Here is a 24,665-nt window from a genome sequence, read left to right as displayed (position 1 = left end):
AAGACGTGCAAGCTCGAGCTGAAGCTTGGTGCGGCAGATGGAAGGCCGCAGGCAAGTGGTCCGTGGGGATAATTGAAATTGAGTTATGGGGGTCAGAAGACCCGGAAAATAGGCATCACTTGTCTTATATTAGGATATCCTAGGCAGTAAAGATGATAACAGTTGAAAAGGCTGTGAATAAAGCGGTTATTTAAGGCTTAAAAGTGCAGAGCTCTTGAAAGGATCGTCTGCTTGGTTTGGCAGTTAGCTCCGCCCCGTTATGTACCAGTTTTGTTACTATTTAGAATGTTTTGCTGACCAAAGCTAATACTTGGTTCTGATCTCTAGTCCTAATAATATATTTTGGCTCACCTATATTGTTCAGCTTAGTTATAATACCAAACTAATACTTTATACCAGCAAAATTAAAGCGTTTACTGGAACAGCTTGTGCAAAGAGTCATGGTAGGGTATAGCAACACATATATATATATAGGCTGCCTGCAGCCAAGGCGATCATATAAGGTCATACAGAGATATACATATGCCCATATACACGTACTTGTCTCATGCAAAGCTAAAATAAACCTCTATAAACCACATACACTACATGTCCTGTGACGTAGTACCTATATAAGTAGTATCGCTATTAAAATACTAAACTGATATTAAATGCCATAGTTGAATTTGATATATGAGCCTTATATTAGCAGTGGATTAGTAGCTCACTTTGTTTTACTGTTTACAAACGCCATCTCTATGTTATGAGCACCTTTCAATGTGTATCTACTATAGACGAAATAGGGATGTGTGTTTTATGTTGCTTGAATTAGTGAAAAACTAGCAACAAACAAAGCCTACTGCTAGTTGGTTGGGTTATTATATTTGTACACAGACAAGTCTTTATTTGAAAAAAGCAGGAATGTAAGCTTAGGAGCTTTTTAGTGGGTAGATCTTGTTGAGCTGGTCATTTGAAAAGTAGATCCCAACACAAAAAAGTGTGGGCACCCCTGGTCTAAAGTCTCTAGCAGAAAATATTTTCTGTGGTCTGATTAAAGGGATACTAAACACAATTTTTTTCCTTTCATAATTCAAATTGAGCATGCAATTTTAAACAACTTTCTAATTTACTCCTATTATCAATTTTTCTTCATTCCCCTGGTATATTTATTTGAAAAGCAGGAATGTAAGCTTTGGAGCTGGCCCATTTTTAGTTCAGCACCTGGGTTGTGCTTGCTGATTGGTGGCTACATGTAGCTACCAATCAGCAAATGCTATCCAGGGTTCTGAACCAAAAATGGGACGGCTGCTAAGCTTATATTCCTGCTTTTTTAAATAAAGATAACAAGAGAATGAAGAAAAAATGATAATGGGAGTAAATTAGAAAGTTGCTTAAAATTGCACGCTCTATATGAATCATGATAGAAAAACAAATTGGGTTTAGTATCCCTTTAATGTATTATTGTAATACTGTGCTTTGTGTGGTAATAACTGTCTATAATTGTCTCCTATGTTTTTTCTTCGGAGCAGTCTGCATATGTCCCTATTAATTTATCTGCAGAGCCTTTAGTGGATAGATCATAAAGGGATATTATACACTAGATTTTTCTTTGCATAAATGTTTTGTATATGATCTATTTATATAGCCTATACAGGTTTTTTTTTTTTTAAAGTATAGTTTTGCTTATTTTTAAATAACATTGTGCTGATTTTCAGACTCCTAACCAAGCCCAACGTTTTAGAAGTATACTGATGTATACCTACTACAGCTTGCTCCTGTTTGTTTAAAGAGTCTTTTCCTATGCAGAGGAAAGGGGAGGGGGGAGTGTCTGCTGTTTTTTCTATAGAACCACTTTAAGTGGGTGGTCCAGCTAACCTTAACAGTGCTAAACTGGGAGCTTCTAAGTAAGTTCTTAAACGGTTTTATATTGTTTTTTTATATCAGTATCTGTGCATATTATTCTTTATAGTAGTGTCTATTACATGCAGTTATATGAAAATTGGTGTATACTATCCCTTTAAGTGTATTTTAACCACTTTCTTAACTATGTAATTCATATATGGATCTCCTTATGCATTTTAACCAGCCGTCTAGTGTTTGCTTCTAAAGGCCTCTGTCCTCTTGTTTGTTCTTTTCAAGGGAGTTCGACAGATTTTGCCCCCTACAAGTAAGAATAAAAGGGGTCTCATATAAGTAGCTCCTATCTGTCCTTCATTATTCTCAGAGGATCAGATATACTAAACAGTTGCTTTAGACTCAGATTCTAATTCCTCAGACTTGTCTTCTAAGGGGCCTATCTATCAAGCTCCGAAAGGAGCTTGACGGCCCGTGTTTCTGGCGAGTCTTCAGACTCGCCAGAAACAGCAGTTATGAAGCAGCGGTCACAAAGACCGCTGCTTCATAACCTGTCCGCCTGCTCTGAGCAGGCGGACAGACATCGCCGGAAATCAACCTGATCGAGTACGATTTACACCTCCCTGCTGGCGGCCAATCTGCAGTCTGCAGGGGGCGGCGTTGCACCAGCAGCTCTTGTGAGCTGCTGGTGCAATGCTGAATACGGAGAGCGTATTGCTCTCCGTATTCAGCGAGGTCTGGTGGACCTGATCCGCACTGTCGGATCTGGTCTGCCAGACTTTGATAATTAGGGGCCTAAGGGTGAGGGTGTGTTTTGGATCAGGAAACAAAATTTCCCTCCTTTTTGTTTAAGGTTAAACATATTAGTAGTCTTTTTAATGAGGTATAATATAGTACCTAGGGGTCATAGAATACACATAAACTAATCAGTTGTCCTTGATTCTCCACCCGTTTGTTAATACCCAAAAGGTTTTTTTTTCAGTTCCTGATGCTGTAACTTAAAATTATTCTAAGGAATGGCCTGGTTTGGTCTTTTTTTTCCCAAAGTGTGGGAATTTGGAATACATTCCAAAAGTAATTGATGCAATTTCTACTTTTGCTAGAAGGTTGACTATTCCTCTAGAGGATATTACATTCTTTTAAAGTCTCTATGGACAGCAAAATCTGAGTTTATCCTTAGAAGGGTCTTTATTCAAGCATGATATTTTTTCATATCAGCAATTAGTATTGCTTGTATAGCACCAGTTTCAACACTTTTGGTGTGACTTTTATCTGAGAAGTTTTCTGACAACTCCGTAGATTTTCAGTCTAGGTTAGAACATGTTAGAACATTGTTCTGCAAATGCCTTTAAATGTGATGCTGGTTTTGACATCATAATATTCAATACCAAAAACATGGCTCTGTCTGCCTTGTGTTTTTTCTCTCTTTTTCAGCTGACATGGTATCTACCTTTAGTAGTCTATCTCTTCCATTTAAAGGAAGATTTTATTTGGACCTAATTTAGACACTATAATTTCTACTGTTTCTGGAGGTAAAGGAGCTTTTTTTCCTTAAGATAAGCAGTCTAAAGGGAAAAAACTACATCTTCCAATTGTTTAATTTCTTTCGTCAATCAATGAACCAGCAATCTTCCTCCTATAATCAGAATGAAGTATTTTCCAGATATTCCTGCAAAATGAATCCTTCCTGAAAAAAGTCTAAACAGTCCAAAAGGTCTTTTTTCATGCCTAATTCACAATGTAGGTATGGCCCGATCCAAATTATTTTCTGGTAGGGGCAGATTAAGCCTTTTTCAATAGGCCTGATTTCAAACTCTACAGGATCTTTGGGTTCTGAGCACAGTTTCTTAGGGGCACAGGATGGGTTTCAGATAAAGTGAAGGCTCAGCTTTTCTGTATTGTGTTCAGGATCTAGAACTCATGGGAGTCATAATTCCAGTTCTATTTCTAGAACAAGGCCAAAGTTTTTGTTCCAAAGAAAGAGGCACCTTTCATGCCAATTCTGGATTTAAAAGCAGATCCCTCAGAGTTCCTGCCTTCAAAGTGTATACAATATCCTTCCCTGTTCACTAGGGGTAGTTTATGTCCACAATAATTTTGAGGATACCTACCTTCATATTTCTTTTCACAAGGACCTTCATCAGTTCCGTTTGTTGACTTTCCATTTAATTTGGCTACTGTTCCAAGGATCATTTCTAAAATTCTGGGATTTGTCTGGTCGGTATTTCTGGCAGAATGTATCTCTGTAGTGCCATACCTGGTCAATATCTTGTGTAGTCATTGTGTTGTGAAATATTTATAAACTGATTACTGCTTTGTGTGATTGCAATAAGTTTATTTGCACCTCCCCAGCACATAACAATCTGCAGCTGCCAATTAGCAGCAAGCTCCCAGTAGTTCATTGGTTTAGAGATGGAAATATTACCTCATCGAGAGTGGAGTGCTGTGCCGTGGGCAGCCGGAGGCACTGGCTTTAGCGAGAAGCCGTGGCAAAGAAAGGTTGAGTTTAGCACCCTTTTTTATTGAAACTCATCAAGTAAAGTCCAGTTTATTTTTAGTGATGGTAAATCCTAGCGTTTTTTTAAATGCTCAGATTTGCCATCACTTTAAGTAAGTATTTTATTTGAGGTGCTACTTTCCATTTAATTTGGCTACTGCTCCTAGGATCATTTCTAAAATTCTGGGATTTGTCTGGTCTGTATTTCTGGCAGAAGATATCTCTGTAGTGCCATACCTGGTCAATATCTTGTATAGTCATTGTGTTGTGAAATATTTATAAGCTGATTACTGATTTGTGTGATTGCAACTTTATTTGAACCTCCCCAGCACATAACAATCTGTAGCTGCCAATCAGCAGCAAGCTCCCAGTAGTTCATTGCGGCTCCTGAGCCTATCTAGGTATGTTTTTTACCAAAGAATGCCAAGAGAACAAAGCAGATTAGATAACAGAAGTAAATTGGAAAGTTGTTTAAAATTGCATGCTCTAACTGAATCATGAAAGAAAAAAAATTGATTTCATGTCCCCTTAAAGGTATAATAACAGTTAAGATCAGACACTCATTTTGCTTCAGGAGCACACTCCCTAGGTTACTGCACATAACCTCATAATATATCAAACACAAACAGGCAACAACAATAACTTCAATAAAACACTTTTTAATGCAAAACTCCAAATATCTGAGTTACAATCACAAAATTCGCTTGCGATAAGTCAGACAGTCCTTAGCCCATACAACCATGAAGCATCGACAGAAAAAAATAAATCTTTCTATTATTATTGACTGTGTAAGCGCAGTCAGTAATCATAGAAAAAAATATTTTTTTTCTTTAGAAACTCCTAATATCTTATTCATATTGTCCAAATATCTTAGTCATTTTGTTTTTCTATATTTGGAATTTGGAATAATGAAAGTGATGGTAAATCTGAGCGTTTAAATAATGTTATGATTTACCATCACTAAAAATAAACTGGACTTTACGTGATGAGTTTCTAAAAAAGGGTGCTAAACTCACCCTTTCTGTGCCTTGGCTCCTTGCTAAACTAAGTGCTTCCGGACGCCCATAGCACAGCCCTCTTTACCAATAAGGTGATGTTTCCACCTCTAAACCAATAGCCGTGCTAGCATGCAGAACACTGTCAGATGACTTGCACCGCTATTGGTTTAGAGGTGGAAACATTACCTCATTGAGAGAAGAGTGCTGTGCCATGGGCAGCCGGAGGCACTGGCTTTAGCGAGGAGCCGCGGCAAAGAAATGGTGAGTTTAGCACCCTTTTTTATTGAAACTCATAACTTAAAGTCCAGTTTATTTTTAGTGATGGTAAATCCTAGCGTTTTTTAAATGCTCAGATTTACCATCACTTTAAGTAAGTATTTTATTTGGGGTGCTGCTGTTAACTGTTTTAGTACTGTTAAAAGGGACACTAAACATTTGTCAAAATGCTACATTTGTAACCTAGGTTTTCAAAATGCTGCTAATTGTATGAATTTCATTTGCAGCATTTGTAGGATGAAGGATTTGTTTTTTTTTTAGTCACTCAGGGAGCACTTTTTTACACAAAATCAAAAATTGTTACTGTACTTTAATAATGGGATGATAGGAAGCAGGATCTAAAATTAGAGACCTGTAAAACACAGCTAAAGGCAGTCAGTTCTACAAACACACAAGCAGATGATTGCCAAGGCGACATACAGGATGGGTAGAGGCCAGGGCATAGGCCAGGGGAGGCAGTACACAAACAGAAGCCAGGTAGATCAGACCAGGAGGGTTGACTAAGGAACATGCACTGGATATTGTTTGCACACACTAATGCCACAGCAAGGAGACATATCAACTCCCAGATTCCTGATTATAAGACAGGTTCCAGCTGGAAGGCTAGGATGATTAGAAATTGTAATCTTAAAAACTGTAATTTCTATATCTGGTTAAATCCTAGACAATACTTACCAAGGTAATTACAGCAGGAGGGTGCTACAGAGAGTTAGGGACTAATCTGTTCATAAATAGCAATGTGAATACATAAAATGCTATCGGCTAGGCTAGATTACGAGTTTTGCGGTATGAGTGAAAAAGCAGCGTTAAGGCTCTTTTTCACTACCGCTGATATTACGAGTTTTGCAGGTTTAGCTGCACCGCACACTTTTTTGGTCGTAACGCAATGTAACTACCGCAGCTTTCAAAAATCCTTTTTCAATGGGACTTCCTTTGCGCTGGTATTACAAGTTTGCCTGGGAGGCTAAAAAGTGAGCGATACAGCCAATACCGTCAAGATCCGTACCATAAACGGAAAGTCAGTAGTTATGAGTTTTACGCTACAACGCTGTAACATAAAACTCATAACTAAAGTGCTACAAAGTACACTAACACGCATAAACTACCTATTAACCCCTAAACCGAGCCCCCCCCCCCCGCAAACCCTAAAACAAAAATATTAACCCCAATCTGCCGCTCCGGACATCGCCGCCACTATAATAAACATATTAACCCCTAAACCGCCACACTCCTGCATCGCAAACACTAGTTAAATATTATTAACCCCTAATCTGCCGCCCCGACACCTACATTATACTTATTAACCCCTAATCTGCCACCCTCGATTGGCTGATTGGAACAGCCAATAGAAAGCGAGCTCAATCCTATTGGCTGATTGGATAAGCCAATAGGATTGAAACTCAATCCTATTGGCTGATTGCATCAGCCAATAGGATTTTTTCACTTTTAATTCCGATTGGCTGATAGAATTCTATCAGCCAATCGGAATTCAAGGGACACCATCTTGGATGACGTCACTTAAAGGAACCTTCATTCTTCAGTCGCCGTCGTCAGAAGAGGATGCTCCGCGCCGGATGTCTTGAAGATGGAGCCGTCTGGAGGACCACTTCTTGACACTTGGATGAAGACTTCTCCGGCATAGTTGAGGACTTCTTGCCACTTGAATGAAGACTTCTGCCGCTTCGTTGAGGATGGATGTCAGGTCTTCAAAAACTGTAAGTGGATCTTCAGGGGTTAGTGTTAGTTTTTTTAAGGGTTTATTGGGTGGGTTTTATTTTTAGATTAGGGTTTTTGGGCAAGGAAAAAGAGCTAAATGCCCTTTTAAGGGCAATGCCCATCCAAATGCCCTTTTCAGGGCAATGGGGAGCTTAGGGGTTTTTTTTTTGTTTTTTTTGGGGGGGTTGTTTGTATTTTATTTTACAGGTAAAAGAGCTGATTTCTTTGGGGCAATGCCCCGCAAAAGGCCCTTTTAAAACCTAGGGTTTTTTTTATTTTGGGGGGCTTTTTTATTTTGATAGGGCTATTAGATTAGGTGTAATTAGTTTAAATATTTGATCATTTGTTTTTTATTTTGTGTAATTTAGTGTTTGTTTTTTTGTAATTTAGTTAATTGTATTTAATAAATGTAATTGATTTAATTGTAGTGTAAGGTTAGGTGTTAGTGTAACTCAGGTTAGGTTTTATTTTACAGGTAAATTTGTATTTATTTTAACTAGGTAGCTAGTAAATAGTTAATAACTATTTAGTAACTAGTCTACCTAGTTAAAATAAATACAAACTTGCCTGTAAAATAAAAATAAAACCTAAGATGGCTACAATGTAACTATTAGTTATATTGTAGCTATTTTAGGGTTTATTTTACAGGTAAGTATTTAGTTTTAAATAGGAATTATTTCGTTATTAATAGTAGGTTTTATTTAGATTCATTTTAAGTACATTAAAGTTAGTGGGTGTTAGGGTTAGGTTTAGTGGTTAATACCGTTAGTATAGTGGCGGCGACGTTGGGGGCGGCAGCTTAGGGGTTAATAAGTGTAGGTAGGTGGCGGCGACATTGGGGGCGGCAGATTAGGGGTTAATAGGTGTAATGTAGGTGTCAGCGATGTCGGGGGCAGCAGATTAGGGGCGTTTAGACTCAGGGTTTATGTTAGGGTGTTAGGTGTAAACATAAATTTAGCTTCCCCATAGGAATCAATGGGGCTGTGTTACGGAGCTTTACACTCCTTTATTGCAGGTGTCAGGCTTTTTTTCAGCCGGCTCTCCCCATTGATGTCTATGGGGAAATCGTGCACAAGCACGTAAAACCAGCTCACCGCAGTGCTGGTATTGGAGTGCGGTATGGAGCTCAATTTTGCTTTACGCTGCAATATTGCCTTCTAATGCCGTTTTTTTTTTTAAACCTGTAATACCAGTGCTGTAGGGAGGTGAGCGCTGGTATTAGTACCGAGCAGCTCTTACCGCAAAACTCGTAATCTAGCCGTATGTTATTACCAGGTTATTACCAAAAACTGTGTAAAAAAAACAAATAATATCAAAAGTATTAACAATAAAACATAATAGTGTACATATAAAATGTATTAATACATATACACAATATAACTCTAAAAAGTCCTGGGATGTCTCCCTTTAAATTATATGCTGCAGCTTTTTAAAAGTTCTTCTTAAAGGGACACTGTAACCAAAAATTTTCTTTTGTGATTCAGATTGAGCATGACATTGTAAGCAACTTTCTAATTTACTCCTATTATAAAATCTTCTTCATTCTCTTGGTATCTTTATTTGAAATGCAAGAATGTAAGTTTAGATGCCGGCCCATTTTTGGTGAACAACCTGGGTTGTCCTTGCTGATTGGTGGATAAATTCATCCACCAATAAAAAAGTGCTGTCCAGAGTTCTGAACCCAAAAAAGCTTAGATGCCTTCTTTTTCAAATAAAGATAGCAAGAGAACGAAGAAAAATTGATAATAGGAGTAAATTAGAAAGTTGCTTAAAATTGCATGCTCTTTCTGAATTACAAAAGAAATATTTTGGGTTCAGTGTCCCTTTCAAAAGTTGTTCTTAATTCCAGAGTGTGTTAAAAAAGAATATCACCATGCACTGGTATACAGTATAACCAAACCCATTTTTTTTTCTTTCATGATTCAGATAGAGCATACAATTTTAAGCAACTTTCTAATTTACTCCTATTAACAATGTTTCTTTGTTCTCTTTGTATCTTTATCTGAAAAGCAGGAATTTAAATCTTAGGAGCTGGCCCATTTTTAGTTCAGACCTGGGTAGCACTTGCTGATTGGTGGCTAAATGTAGCCACCAATCAGCAAGCGATATTTAGGGTGCTGAACCAAAAATGGGCTGGTCCCTAAGCTAAGATTCTTGCTTTATCAAATAAAGATACAAAGAGAACGAAGAAAAATTGATAATAGGAGTAAATTGAAAAGTTAATTAAAATTGTATGCTCTATCTGAATAATGAAACAAAAAAAAATGTGGGTTAGTATCCCTTTAAACTTATCTCCAGCTGTAGATATCTATTGTACTTTCTTACTACTCCTTGGGAAGGTAGTATTTATGAGTTGGCTTTTTTGGGGGCTAACACTCAGCACACCTCTTTGTTTTCCAATACTTACCAAGGTCCCATCCCTATTCTTTCAATCCTATGGTGGGCAATCTAGAAATGGGCATAGTTAGTCAAGTGTTCAATTTATGAGTAAGGGTGTGTGGAAGTTTCTGTCCATGCTCCTTCAAGGGAGGGGTATCATTCACTAGGTAAGTATTGTCTGGGATATAGGCCAAGATATGGAAATTACAGTTTTATATGATTCAAATTTCATATTTTTGCTGTCTCTGTTTTCAGGTTTGACATGTCAATGTTATAAGATCCTAAAATGAATTCACCTTAAACAACCAATGTATATGACAATATTTGAATTTAGAAATTGTGACTTATTTGCACATTTTAAAGAAATATGTTACAATATTTTAATTACATACCCTGAACATAAAGTAACCATGTGCTCCTCCTTCCTAAAAAAATAAGCAAAAAAGTATGGTTAGTATATATCACATTGTTCCTACATTTATTTGTTTTATTAATTTAAGAATAGATTTATACAGGCTTAGCTGTTTGTTTATACAAATTATATATCATTATCTCTTATATAACTCTAAATTGTAAGATTAAAATCATATACAGTACATATAAATGCTGTAAGTCAAAATGGGTCCATGCAGACCAAGGGAAATGGGGGCTGTTGTTCATTCTAATATCACTTTTAACATTGGCATTTTTACATGCAGGGCATTGTAGTTTTGAGCAACAACATGTGTTTTTGACTTTAGCAGACCTTAAAGGCACTTTAAACACAAATTACTACATGATTATGAACCTTCATATTGAAGAATAATTTTGCAATGAAAAATGCAGCATTATTTTGTCAGATTAGTGTATTGTTTTATGTTTATTCTTTTCACTGATTTCCCTGTGCCCCAGAACAAAAGAACCCCTGCTAACCAATCACAAACTAATATTCAGATATAGAACAAACTCTGTTTGCACGTGAGCAGACTGCGGTAGCCTGGCCTCTTGTATTTCCTTAAGGTGTTTAGCACCTATTCAACTTAGTTACTATTACAAAGAATGATTTTCCTATAATGACTGTTGATGAAAAACTGATATTCCACCTTTTAAAAGCATGTGACCATATGTGTCACCATAGAAGCTTAGGGAACGAGGGAAAAAGTAAACAAAAGCTCACATAAATTAACCAAAGCCTCCCTGGGAAAAAGTCAAACAAACAAACTTTTTAGATGTATTTTACAGCAAATGGCTGCAAAATAAATAATATGTATATTGCAATAATTTTTCTCTTGCAATAATGAAACATTTTATGCATTGTTGAAATGTCAAATGTAATGGTCCTTTAAAGGGACAATATAGTCAAAATTATCCTTTCATGATTCATATAGAGTGTGTCATTTTAAACAAATTCACTTTGTTGAAGAGTAGGCTCAGGCACAGCAATGGCGTAATGGGATTTAGCTGTAAACAGCTGGTGAGCTAATGACAAGAAGCATATATGTGCATTGCTGCTCCTGAACCTACCTAGTTATGCTCTTCAACAAAGGGTACCAAGAAAATGATGCAAATATAAAAAATAGAAGTAGTTTTGAAAGTTTTTTTTTTAATTGTACACTCTGTCTGAATCAATAATTTTAATTTAGACTTCCACATCTCTTTGACTGCTGCCCAAAATAAATTACTTAAAGAGACGTGCTAGCCATGTGCTGCAACATGTTTAAGTCATTATATTGAACCATGACATTTAAATGCTAACATCATGATAGAAGATGGAATAAAAAAACGTTCTCTCGCCTACAGGAAATATAAGATAAAGAGCAATTTGAAAATCAAAGCTTGAACCCTTGGATGCCAGTGGGTTGCAATGCAGTTGTCCCACGCTGCAGTTACTTGCATATGGGGAGATGATTGATGATGCCATAAACTGTAGCATTAAAAAATAAATCTAAAAAGACTGATAACAGTTAATATAGTTAGAAATTATAGGTGGCTTTTTATTTAAAGGGACATTCTAGTTGAAATTAAAGTTTCATGATTCAAAAAGGGCATGTCATTTTAAACATCTTTCCAATTTACTTTTATCATAAAATTTGCTTTATTCTCTCTTGGTATTCTTAGTTGAAAGCTAAACCTAGGTAGGCTCATATGCTAATTTCCAAGTCCTTGAAGTCTGCCTCTTTTCTGAATGCATTTGACAGTTTTTCACAGCCAGAGGTTGTTAGTTCATGTGTTTCACATAGATAACATTGTGCTCACGGCCGTGGAGTTATAATGAGAGGGCACTTATTGGATAAAATTCAAGTCAGTCAAAAGAACTGAAATAAGAAGGCAGTCTGCAGAGGCTTAAATACAAGATAATCACAGAGGTAAAAAGTATATTAATATAATATATTAGTTACGCAAAAATGGGGAAAAGTTGTAATAAAGGGATTATCTATTTTTTAAACAATAACAATTCTGGAGTAGACTGTCCCTATAAGAAAATATTTTTGCCGTTAATTTATTTTATTTGGAAAAAAAATCAGTTTTTCTCTCATTCCCCCCTTCTTCACAGATTTGCACAACAAAGTAAACTGGGACAAATTTTCCTACTCTTTACATATACTGTGAAAAATGACATTTTCCATTGAATTGCACTTTTTTGTTTCTTATGGATGGACTAGAGCATTGATGACTAACTTTCGTGCCCCAGATGTTTTGAAACTACATTTCCCTTGATGCTTAGGCACTCTGCGGTCTAGTTAAACATCATGGCAAATGTAGTTATGAAACATCAGGAGTGCCAAGGTTAACTATCACTAGAGGATATTGTTCTCCTAACTACACAGAATTATATTATTTTAGTTTACTGTAACTTTAAATAAATTATGAAAGATTAGTAGCAAAGTTAGCAAATGTTTCTCCTATATCCTATGATGCTATTCACAAACTTCCATAAAGGGAAATGAAAATAATAATTTTATACATGCATCAAATATTAATCACTGCAATGTGAAATATCTGCATACAAATCAAAGCCCAGATTACAAGAGGAGACCAAAAATATAACTGTTATTGTGCTTTAACTTCACTCAAGCACGACCAATTGTGCTGTTATTTTTGTGCTCATAATACAAGTTAAAGTATGATTTTAGCACTAATATCTGTATTTCAGATGCTTGTGTGCTAAATACTTCAGATCCAGGTACAAATCTCCAAATCTGGAATTCCAAAATCCAAACTTATTCTAAACTTTTTAATTAATATTTTTTTTAAATTAAATTATCTAAACTTTCTATTTTCCCTGCCTGTAAGTCACAGTCTTCTCTGCCTGTGTCTATGTTTATTTAAAACAACAAATATTATCTTTCTGATTACAGTACTGTACTGCACGGAAGCTTTGCGCTCACATGAGACACAGCATGAGAGCTAGCACAGTGAAGGGGGTAAATCTTGCAGCGATGGGCAGCAGATTATTATAAATATATATAAATATATACATATATATTTATGTATTAAAGGAACATGAAACCCACATTTTTTCTTTCACTATTCAGATAGAGGATACAATTTAAAACAACTTTCTAATTTACTTCTATTATCTAATTTGTTTCATTCTCTTGGTATCATTTGTTGAAGGAGCAGACATGCACTATTGGTTTCTAATTGAACTCATGGGTGAGCCAATCACAATCAATATATATATATATTCAGCTACCAATCAACAGCTAGAACCTAGGTTATCTGCTGCTCTTGAGTTTGCCTAGATACACCTTTCAACAAAGGATAACAAGAGAAGGAAGCAAATTAAATAATAGATGTAAATTGGAAAGTTGTTTAAAATTGTATTCTCTATCCGAATCATGAAAGAACATTTTTGGGTTTCACGTCCCTTTAATATGTGTATATAATACGCATATTAACACATAAATATATATTCATATACAGACATATTTACAGGGAAACAAAACGTTCTCATTGCCCGCTATGTAAAGCACTTTTCACTGCCATTTTTTTTCTAACACCGGGTCCATACCCGCCAACTTTAACCCCTCATAACTGCTTTTTTGCAGTTTTTTTTTTTATTTATTAAGGCCTTTATGGGGAATAACAGATTGAGTTTTATGTCTCTATAAAGGGAGATAAAAAATCCACATTTTTTTATTTCATAGTTTACTTCCATTATCAACTTCATTCTCTTGGTATCTTTTGTCGCAGAAGCAGCAATGCATTACTGAGAGGTATATACTTTTAGCCACCAATCATCAGCTAGCTCTCAGTAGTGCATTACTGCTCCCGTACCTAGCTATGCTTTTCAACAATGGATACCAAGAGAATAAAGCAAATTAGATTTTAGAAGTATACTGGAAAGTTGTTTAAAATTGCCTGCTCCATCTGAAGCATGAATGTCTAGTCATTTTAAGGCAGTGCTTACATAATTAGTTTAGAGGTCCTATCTAGCAACTGGTTTCCCTGTTACTTTATCAGTGGAAATAAAATCTACTTCAGATATAAATAACTGATACTTTATAACAACACAAACAGCACATGGTTGAGTTATCACAACAGTGCACTATACATTTAAGATTATGGCAAGAGTCATATAGGATAAGATCTCCACCATACAATTAGCTTAAAGTGACACAAACCTATCAATAATAGAATTCAGTTAAAAAGAGCTATATTCCAATATGTCTCTTTATAAGGTCAAATCCGCTTCTTTATTTTACTTAGAATTTCTGAAATAGTAAAACATGTCTGCTTGTTGTCATTGAGACCTAATTTTCTTTCAGCATGTGACCACTTAATGAACAGTTTTACAACCATAATACAAGATAACGCCTCTGCTTCATATCAGTATACACTCATCCAGTGACTATTTTATAGGAATATTGCAGTGGACAAATGACATGCTACAGTTCTTTATAGCATGTCATTTCTTGCCCTACTGACCATGGAACTCTAGTTGTTTAACCCCTCAAAGAGGTTAAACACATAGGTAAAGCCCCACTAAAACACAACTGGTGATTAGTGGAGTTGTGTGACTGCTGCTGCCAATTGGCTCACTGGCTGAAGCTCCTGAGCAGAACTTTATCTATGCACTTAACACATTTGACTTGTAGTAGTAATAATAATAATCTGCAGGTAAAACATCTAAATGAGTTGGATAGGTGGTGTTTATGTTACAATTCATACCTGCCTATTCATTCTTTATTGTTTAAAGAGGATCTTCTCATTAAATATGCAGCTATGATCTCCATGTATTGGTTATATAGGTGGGCACGCACACTGTAAGCTGCAAGTGAATAGTATTAGAATCCTAGTCCTGTGTAGTCTCAGTGAAAGTTCTCCCTGTATAGCAGCACTGCTGAATCTCTAGCCACATTACAAATTTTAATAAAAATAATAGCAATGACAAAAGAGACCTGTTATATGTATAGACTGCCATCTAGTGGTTAATATAATAGTTCCTAATACAGGCACATGGATGTCGAAATTAAACTATTATTCAGATACAACACATATATAAAAAAATACTTCTGTTACCAAATGTACCTCTTTCTCTTAGTATCCTGGACTTTTTTTCTTTAGTTCATATCTAGGCTCAGGAACATGCACGCGTCTTGTGCACTATACGTATTGGTTGCAAGGGATGTTACTAGAGATGTGCATTTGTTTAGTTACAAGTGCAAATTCGTAACAAAAAAAAGATACTCGTTTTGTTTTCACAAAATGGGAGCTGCCGCACATAGTCTCCTATTAGCGCAGCTGGGGCTCTGTGAAGAAGAGGAGCAAGTTAGTGCGGCTCTCCCGCATAAAGCTACAGGGGAACTTTTTTACCTGTAGCTTAGGAACATTTATATTCATTTAACGAAAACAAATGTAAATGTTCTACAGATATTCAGTATTTGTTTTGTTTAAAACAAAACAAATATCGAATAGGGCAGCCTATAAGAATATTTTCCCAAATATTAGTTCCGAAAAATTCGGACAAACCAAATTTTTTGGTGCTGCACAAGTCTAGCTGTTACCATATAGTGCTCAGGACATTCATGCTCCTAAGCCTACCTCAGTATGTGATAATGTAAAGGTGATACGTTTCAACAAAACATACCAAGAGAACGTAATATTTTATGTTCTCTTTTCCTAAACTATTAGCACAGTTTAATATTGACTTTCATGCCTTTTAAGTATGAAATTGCAGTGAAGTAAGAAATTAGGCTTGTTCTTATATTATATTATTAGTCATTTTTATCTTCTGAGTGATAAACTATAGTGATAATTTTATTTTTTAGGAGTCAAGAGACAAAAGATTACTTATCCATACAATGTTCAAGATAGACAAAAGCATAATTTCAGCATACAAAAACTGTTTACAGCAAATACAAAACTTAAACTGGACTCTCCCCTATCAGCCCTCCCCTTCCCGTATACTACGTGCAAGTGCCACTGCTAGTTTTGCCATCTGTGCTCCATAAAGACACCGGACAACCTATAGGTGACTGGGCATGGGTGGTAGATGGGGTCACACAATGTCCCCCTTACACCCCACCTTTGAACCCACATCTATATATTTCACAATGTCCCCCTTACACCCCACCCTTGAACCCACATCTATATATTTCACAATGTCCCCCTTACATCCCACCCTTGAACCCACATCTATATACAGTATTTCACAACTGAACAGTCATTGTATCCCCTTGGTTGCCAGTAACAAGTATGTAGTAGTGATTTTACCCCCTTAACTGCCAGAAGCACACACAAAGCAATGATTAAACACTCCCATGGCTGCTTGTAACACCTAATAGAAAACAGTAAGCTAGAAAGAAAAGGAAATAACAAAAGGAGGTCTTAGGCTAATTGCCTAAAGTAATATAGGTACCACAGACTGCACTAAAATGGATCTTCAAATATAGATTCAAATACTCTAATCTATATGAGGTAATGCTGCATACCCTTCAAAGCTTTTATTCCTCATAATAGAAAGAGAGAACAGATTTTTTTAAACAGTAATTTATCTGATAAAAAGACAGGGACTACAGCACTCTTTTCAATAAAGTGTATTATGTGCGTTCAACAGAGGCGTATTTAGGTTTTGTGCTGCCCTAGGCACTCAAAATTCTTTTGGGTCAGTGTGCAAAATGTTTTTTTTTTTCATAACAATTCTAAAGGAAATAGGCTAGCAAAACACTTGCATACAGGTGGGTTGAATTTCATGCATCTCATACCATTTTCTCTCTGAGAGAAGAGAAGGGAAAATAAGGGGAGAAAAGGGAGGGAAAGGATAGAAGGAAGGCAGGGAGAGAGAAGAGAAAAGTGGGGAGGGAGAGGAGAAAAGGGGGGAGGGAAAGAAGGGAGGTAAAGAAAGGAGTGAAAGAAAGGAGCAAGGGAGGGAGTTGGGAGAAAGAAGGGAGGGAGTTGAGGGAGGAAGGGAGAAAGGGCAAGAAGAATACACTTTGTAACAATCACTGCCCTTCACATGCAACAACATACAGTAATTACCATCATTCAAGTAATTAGTGTCCGTTTACTATTTACTGCATGGGTTCATGAATGCAGAGAAAGCTATTATTAGCTAACATACATTAGCAATGAGAGTTTATGATTAGACATCACAAGCTGATCTAAACAGTGCACAGACGCATCCAGTCTGTTAGTTACTAAGACCTGCAATAAGCACTGCACTTGCAGAACCACCACAGCTGACAAGGGGAGGCAGCAAATGAGCAGAAGGTCTTCTCCTCCAGCCTCACCTTGTAAGCCTATCCCTGGGCAAGTTTCTCACCAAGAACGCTTCCACTGCAAAAATGCCGGCGACTCTAAATGAAGCAACGGTTTAAAGGAGCACTGTCTGTGAAGAGCGACCTTAATCAGCGCACATGCCTTGTCTTCTCTGTAAAAGCCTGCACTTTATCGCTCACTATACTGTGTGCTGGCTTTTAGAGAGAGGATAGGGCAAATGTGCTGCCCCTCCCAAATCTGCTGATCTAGGCACCGGCCTTGTTGGCCTAGGGAATAATATGCCCCTGGCATAGAAATCATCATAATAAATAATGATATAGGAGATGCTCACATGATTCAGGAGTGGAACAAACACAACTCCTGAATCATGTGAGCATCTTCTACATAAATATTTATTATGATGATTGTATGCACATAATACACTTTATTGAAGAGTGCTGTAGTCCCTGTCTTTTTATTAGATAAATTACTGTTTTATCTGTTCCCTCTTTCTATTATGAGGAATAATAGAAAACAGTGTTACTTCTTTTTTGGCCATAATGAATAGAGGCATAAGAGGTCCTTTACATTTAGCGGACACTTAGGGGGACTTTAAAAATAATGGACATTAATTAATTAATTTTTTTAGATTTTACTGGACAGCCTGCTAAAATACTTGACTGTACGGTTAAATACTGGACACCTGGCAACCCTAGCCATTCAATAGCTCCTTATTTCAACCTCAATTTAACCTGCAAAAGGTTAACATTTTCAAGGGTGGAACATCTTTAACATCTTTCTATTTTTAACATAAAAAAATATTTTGGAAAATTACAGCTATGGGGAAGCATATCTGAAAATACTGCAGGTGTGGCAAACTGATTCATGTTAAAAAACAGCTTAGATTTCTTGAAAATTTGTTAACCTATTTGCTTCAGTGATTGCCAGTCTAAAACACTATACACAATTTTAGCCAAATTAAAATAATAATAATAATAATAATAATAAAAAAATAATAAAAAAGAAATAAATATATATATATATATATATATATATATATATATATATATACTGGATATAGATAAATCTATATGTGAAAAGTTTAACTCCATCTATAACCCAGTCTATTTTGGGAATGTACATATGTATACTCAAGTATAATGAATGTGTTAAAGGCACTTAAAGGGACATAAAACACAACATTTTTCTTTCATGATTTAGATCGAACATACAATTTTAAATATATTCCAGTTTACTTCTTTTATCAAATTTGCTTCATTCTCTTGGTATCATTTGTTGAAGGAGCAGCAATGCACTACTGGTTTCTAACTGAACACATGGGTGAGTCAATGACAATCAGTATATATATGCAGCCACCAATCAGCAGCTAGAACCTAGGTTCTTTTCTGCTCCTGAGCTTTCCCAGATAAACCTTTCAGCAAAGGATAACAAAAGAAAAAGAAGGAAGCAAATTAAATAATAGAAATAAATTGGAAAGTTGTTAAAAATTGTATGATCTGTCTATATCATGAACGTCTAATTATGACTTTATTGTCCCTTTAATTATGCAATAAAAGGATATTCTAATGTAAAGATAAAACCCTGTATTGTATTATTACATGAATGCTTGCTGGTAACTAGATTAAACCCCACAGAAAGCTTAAAGGGACATTCCAGCTAAAATTGGAATACACATGGATACATTTCAGATTTGAATAGAAACATTTGTGTAATATACATGTATTAGCAAAAATGCTTCTAATAAAAGCTATAGGCTAGCTGTATCAAATGTGTATCTAAGTATGTACCGTGCACCAGCATTTTAAATACAGCACTTGCTCAGAGAGCCTAAGGTGCTTGTACCATCTGATAATGACTCAATTTGTTAATTGCTGACATGAAACAAGCCCCACTGATGCTCTGATCATCTGCAGCACTTAAAATGCTGGTACACTTAGAATATCTAGTGATGCTTCAAATGCATGTGCATAGAAAAATGTTAACACTGAAACAGAGATAACTTTTAATAGAAGCATTTTTGCAAATATATTTATATTGGAAATATGTTTCTATCCAAAGATGTAATTCATCTACCTATGTGCATTTAAATTTTCACCGGAATGTCCCTTTAATCACCTAGTTAATATTGCATACCAGGTGCATTTCCAACAGGATATGTTCAATCATTGGTGGCTACATGCTTATACCAATCCTGATTGGCTCACTGGTTACTTCCCGCTCAGGAGCAGCAGTGCATTGTAACTCCTGAGCAGGACTATTGTGTGTTTAAACCTTGTGTAGGAACTAACCATACAGTAGTTAAATGTGAGCATTACTTCAATAATAAAACAATTCTAATGAATTAGCTAATGTCAGCAATGCAGGAACCCACTGCTTACTTATATGTGACTGCATGGTGTCTTTATATGCATATTTATACAGAGCACACGGTCTGCACTGTATACACAAATTTATACAAAGTTAAAAAAAAATGCACACACAACTTTTATTTGTTTCGAAATTTAGGATGCTGCCCTTTAAGAGTTATATTTATCCCTAGGTCAACGTGTCATCTTTTGTATAAAATATCCCACCTGACTATTCCTGGCTTCTCCTATCCATACTGGTCTTAAAGCGACAGGAAACTCAAAAATTATTCTTTCTTGATTCAGATAGAGCATACAACTTTCCAAATTACTTTTGTTATTAAATGTGCTTTATTCTCTTGGAATCATTTGAAGGAGAAGTAATGCACTGCTGGGAGCTATCTGATAAGCCAATAACAAGACACAAATGTGTGCAGCCACAGCATTTTTGTTGCTGAGAATATGTACATATGCTTTAAATAAAGAATATCAAGTACATTGGAAAGCTATTTAAAATGAAATGTTCTATCTGAATCATTAGTGTTTAATTTTTACTTTACTGCCCTTTAAAGGGCCATAATACCCAAATGTTTAAACACTTGAAAGTGATGCAGCATCGCTGTAAAAAGCTGACTAGAAAATATCACCTGAACATCTCTATGTAAAAAAGAAAGATATTTTACCTCAAAAGTTCCTCAGTAGCCACATCCCATTGTAAAGGATATCTAAGCAGCATATTAGTATGTCTGTCCCGGGACAGCTGAAAGGATGAGCCTCGTGCACTCTCATGGTATTTTCCTATTCAGTGTAACAATGAAATCTCATGAGAGTTAAGTCAAATCTCATGAGATCACAGTAAAAGAGTTCATGACCTCAGCACTGCTGATGCTGATTGGCTGCTGTTCATTTCTTCATTTTTAAATTTATTTTTACCTGCAGCTGAGTATAACTTTTTACACAGAACTTACTCTGCTGAGCTGAGGAAACTGTGAGGTAAAATATCTTCCTTTTTTACATAGAGATGCTCAGGTGATATTTTCCTGTCAGCTTTTTACAGTTATACTGCATCAGTTTCAAGTGATTTAGCATACAAGTATTATGTCCCTTTAAGGTATAAATGTGTGCAAAGTTCTGCAGTTTCTAGGATGTATTGTTATGGATTGATTTATTAGAGCTCTTATTAATGACATAATATTTGTAGGAATGGTACTTTATATGCTCTGCATTCCTTCCCATTGATTACTTAAAGCAACAGAAAAGTCCAAATGAAACTTTCATGATTTAGATAGGGCATGTCATTTTAAACAACTTTCTAATTTACTTTTATAATCAAATTTGCTTTGTTCTTTTGGTATTCTTTGTTCAAAGCCAGACCTAGGTAGGCTCATAAGCTAATTTCTAAGCCCTTGAATGCCGCCTCTTATCTGAATGCATTTGACAGTTTTTCACAGCTAGAGGGCGTTAGTTAATGTGTTTCATATAAATAACATTTTGCTCACAAACGTGGAGTTATTTAAGAGTCAGCACTAATTGCCTGAAATGCAAGTCTGTCAAAAGATCTGAGATAAGGAGGCAGTCTGCAGAGGCTTAGATACAAGGTAACTACAGAGATAAAAAATATATTTCTATAACAGTGTTGACTATGCAAAACTGGGGAATGGTAAATAAAGGGATTATCCATCTTTTTAAACAATAACCTTTTTGGTGTTTACTATCCCTCTTATCTTGTTTTATCTTGTGTGACAACCTTTCTCTTTTTGTCTATAAACTAATCTATCCCTATTGGTCTTTTCATATCATTTCATCAATTTTTTCAGCCCTTTTTGGATTTGACCATAATTCTCAAAGACTCAGGGTACATAGCTAAATCCTGAGGGTGAGGAAGGTTATGCACAAATTCACCCAGTTTATTGATTTTATTTGGCTTCTGCAAACAAGGATCTCTGCAAATGTTTAAAGGGACATTAAACACTAAATACATGCTAGATAGAATGATGCATTCAAAGAAAAGATTAGTCCATGACTAACATATAGATGTATTTTTTAAAGTTTCATTAGTTGTTTAAAAAGTGACAAAATAAGTGTAAAGTTTTAGTGTCTATAAAACACTGGGAGCTGCCATGTTGTAACTTGTGTTACCTTCTCTACTGTGGCCAATTAGGGACAGTTATACATAGGTCATTAGAGTGTGCAGCCAATAGTTGTGCTGGATTTAACAGTGTTCTGAACTTTCATTTCTAACAGGAACTGAAAAGCTCACAATTTCAGAATGGAATTACAGGCAAAGAGGACAAAATAAATAATGAAAGTATATTGCAGAGTTGTTTTATTATATACAATTTATCATTTTATATTACCATCTCAAAGTGTTTAATGTCCCTTTAAGTTCCCAGTTATACAAATTAATCTGACCATAGTGTCTGTCTTAAGAATTGTGTAAAAAAAAAACAAAAAAACTTTGTATTCCTTATAGGTAAATGATTGCTTGTTGTTGCTTTACTATTAAGCAAACATTCCCCCCTGTATATAAATACACATATAAAATGGGAAACAACATGGTGAAAATGCGTAAAATTAAAATTAAATTACATACGGCAGATCTGAATCTCTTCATCCTTCTTTCATGAAGCTGAGGGACGAGCTGCAGCAAAGGATGCAGGACAGAAGACTGAGAGGACATGAAAACAGACAACTGAGCAAACAATGGACTCCTGACTTAGAGGAGCACAAAATGTCTAATTTACATTACAGACAGAATATGCAACAAAAAGCAAAAAACATCAGTTTGTACAAAATTACAGCGCACAGTTTATCTAAAAATGTTTAGATGTGTAAAATATTAAGGCACCATAACTCATATGGATCTATTCAGCAAAATGTATTTAAAAGCCTTCATTGTGACAACTTTATGTTCTCTACAGACATATGTTATCGAAATTTATCATTCAGTGAAAATACAGCACATAAAGTACAGTTAGCAGTATGAGGTAATGATTTGTTGCGCAAACGTTCGTGCAAGCGATAAGGGATTTATTGCAGGTGTTTGCGCTAATTGGGCTTATAGCTTGTATTGTATAGCTTGTATTACGAGTTGAAGCTGAAGTTAAGCTAGAATGATTACCGCATCCTCAGAACTCTGGTTAACTGTTTTGCAAAACTAAATGTGTCAAAAAACATATCAAAATGACATTACAAAGTACAGTTACACTCATAATAACACCATCTAATAAAAATATTCAAAACAAATATTGCACACAAAAGTTATAAGGGCCCAAAGATAAGAGATCTCAGGTGTTAGAAGAAAAAAGGCAGCAAAGGGCTTTAACATAGAGATACATACACATGTCTAAAGATGTATATGTATATATATATATATATAAAATTATATATATTTATGCATTTATATGTGTATATATGTATTTACAGATATATATATACACATAAACACATAAATACAAATGTATACACACAATTAAATATATATACAGTATATATTATACTATTATATAATATATATATATTATATTTCTACTATACCTATATATAATCATGTATATATATATATATATAGATAAAGAGATATATTGTACCAAAATACCATCAGATATATGTAGAAAGATGTATTTATGAATCAATAGAACATATTATTCTATGTGCAGAACTTTGGAATGTGAAATATTCATATTTTCATGTTTTAGTCCCCCCCCCCACTTTTTTCTCCATTGACTTCTATTAGTGAATATATGAACATGCACGCAATATACTAACTTCGGCATTTTGCACTTGTCGGGTTAGCACGCGAGCAAAAACAGTTTACTTTCAACTCATAATATAAGTGCTAACCCGACGAATGCAAAAAGCTTACTTTTAATTAGTGCTTCACTTGTAATCTGGCAAAATATGTTACAAACATAATTATGAGCATCTACTCCACAGACATACTAGTTTACTTTAAATAAAAAAATCCATTATATAATCTTTTTTTCTTTCTTCACAATTTAGGCTTTACTTATTAAAGGGATTATGAAACCCCACGTATTTATTTCATGATTCAGACAGAGCATGCTATTTTAAACAACTTTCTAATTTATTTTTATTATCAATCTTACTTCATTCTTTTGGTATCTTTTGTTTAAAAGCATGGACGTATGTTTAGGAGCCGGCCCATTTCTGGAGCACTCGATGACAGCAGTTTTGCATGAATATTATCCGTTTGCAAGAGACCTAGATGGCAGCAATATTTCCTGTCATGTAGTGCTGTATCATACTTATTGACAAACGGAAATTGTTCTTAAAAGCATTTTCTGACGCAATATCTGACTTTTATCTTATACAGCGATTGCTAATACAGCTACAACCAGATATTGTGAAGCCCATTAAACCACTGTTTGGGACATTCTATCCAACACTTGGCTGGATACATTATTGTATACATTGTACCACATATTGACTCTAGATCGGATTTCTTGGACTTTTATCCTACACAGGAATTTGTTGTGAACGACTTATTTGAGCCTATATTTTTCAGCATTTTTTAGGGTGGTATTCCAGTCTCTTTTTTTAATATATGTTTCTTTTTAAAATATGTCCCTGTTTTAATATGTTATAGGGAGACGTCCCTGATATTCTGTTTTTTAAAAATTTGTAGTAAAGTTTTACATATATCTACATTGTTCTTGATTTTCATTAATTTTTTCCTATATAGATTGCTAATAAGTATTAATGATTAGGTGTGGTGGTTGACTTAGCTTATAGCGCCCTCTCAATTTTTCTACAGTTTGTTTAGTTTCGTGACAGTCTTGGGGAGACTGTTAGAGAGAGGCATAGTTAACCTTTAGATTTTAGCGCCATGTATTTCTGTATTCTTTTGTCTGCACATAGATGCCTTGTGTGATTGGCTCACCCATATGCATTGCT

The 24,665-nt window shown here is 35.4% G+C and overlaps 1 long non-coding RNA gene across 1 annotated transcript in view; it reads right to left on the bottom strand.

Moving 5' to 3' along the window:
- LOC128648220 (uncharacterized) overlaps positions 1-22,399 on the bottom strand; it is a 37,158-nt gene extending 14,759 nt beyond the window's left edge. Inside the window, exons 1-2 of the long non-coding RNA XR_008400542.1 lie at positions 22,342-22,399; positions 10,092-10,124 (exon numbers count right to left, since the gene is read on the bottom strand). This is a non-coding gene — a long non-coding RNA (uncharacterized LOC128648220). The remainder of the gene's footprint in view (positions 1-10,091; positions 10,125-22,341) is intronic.
- Positions 22,400-24,665: the final 2,266 nt, after the last annotated feature.

The sequence above is a fragment of the Bombina bombina genome, chromosome 2, assembly GCF_027579735.1.
Source record: "Bombina bombina isolate aBomBom1 chromosome 2, aBomBom1.pri, whole genome shotgun sequence".
NCBI classification, from domain to species: domain Eukaryota; kingdom Metazoa; phylum Chordata; class Amphibia; order Anura; family Bombinatoridae; genus Bombina; species Bombina bombina.
Note: the sequence above shows the minus strand (reverse complement) of the source record. Positions and strands in the feature narration are given on the sequence as shown.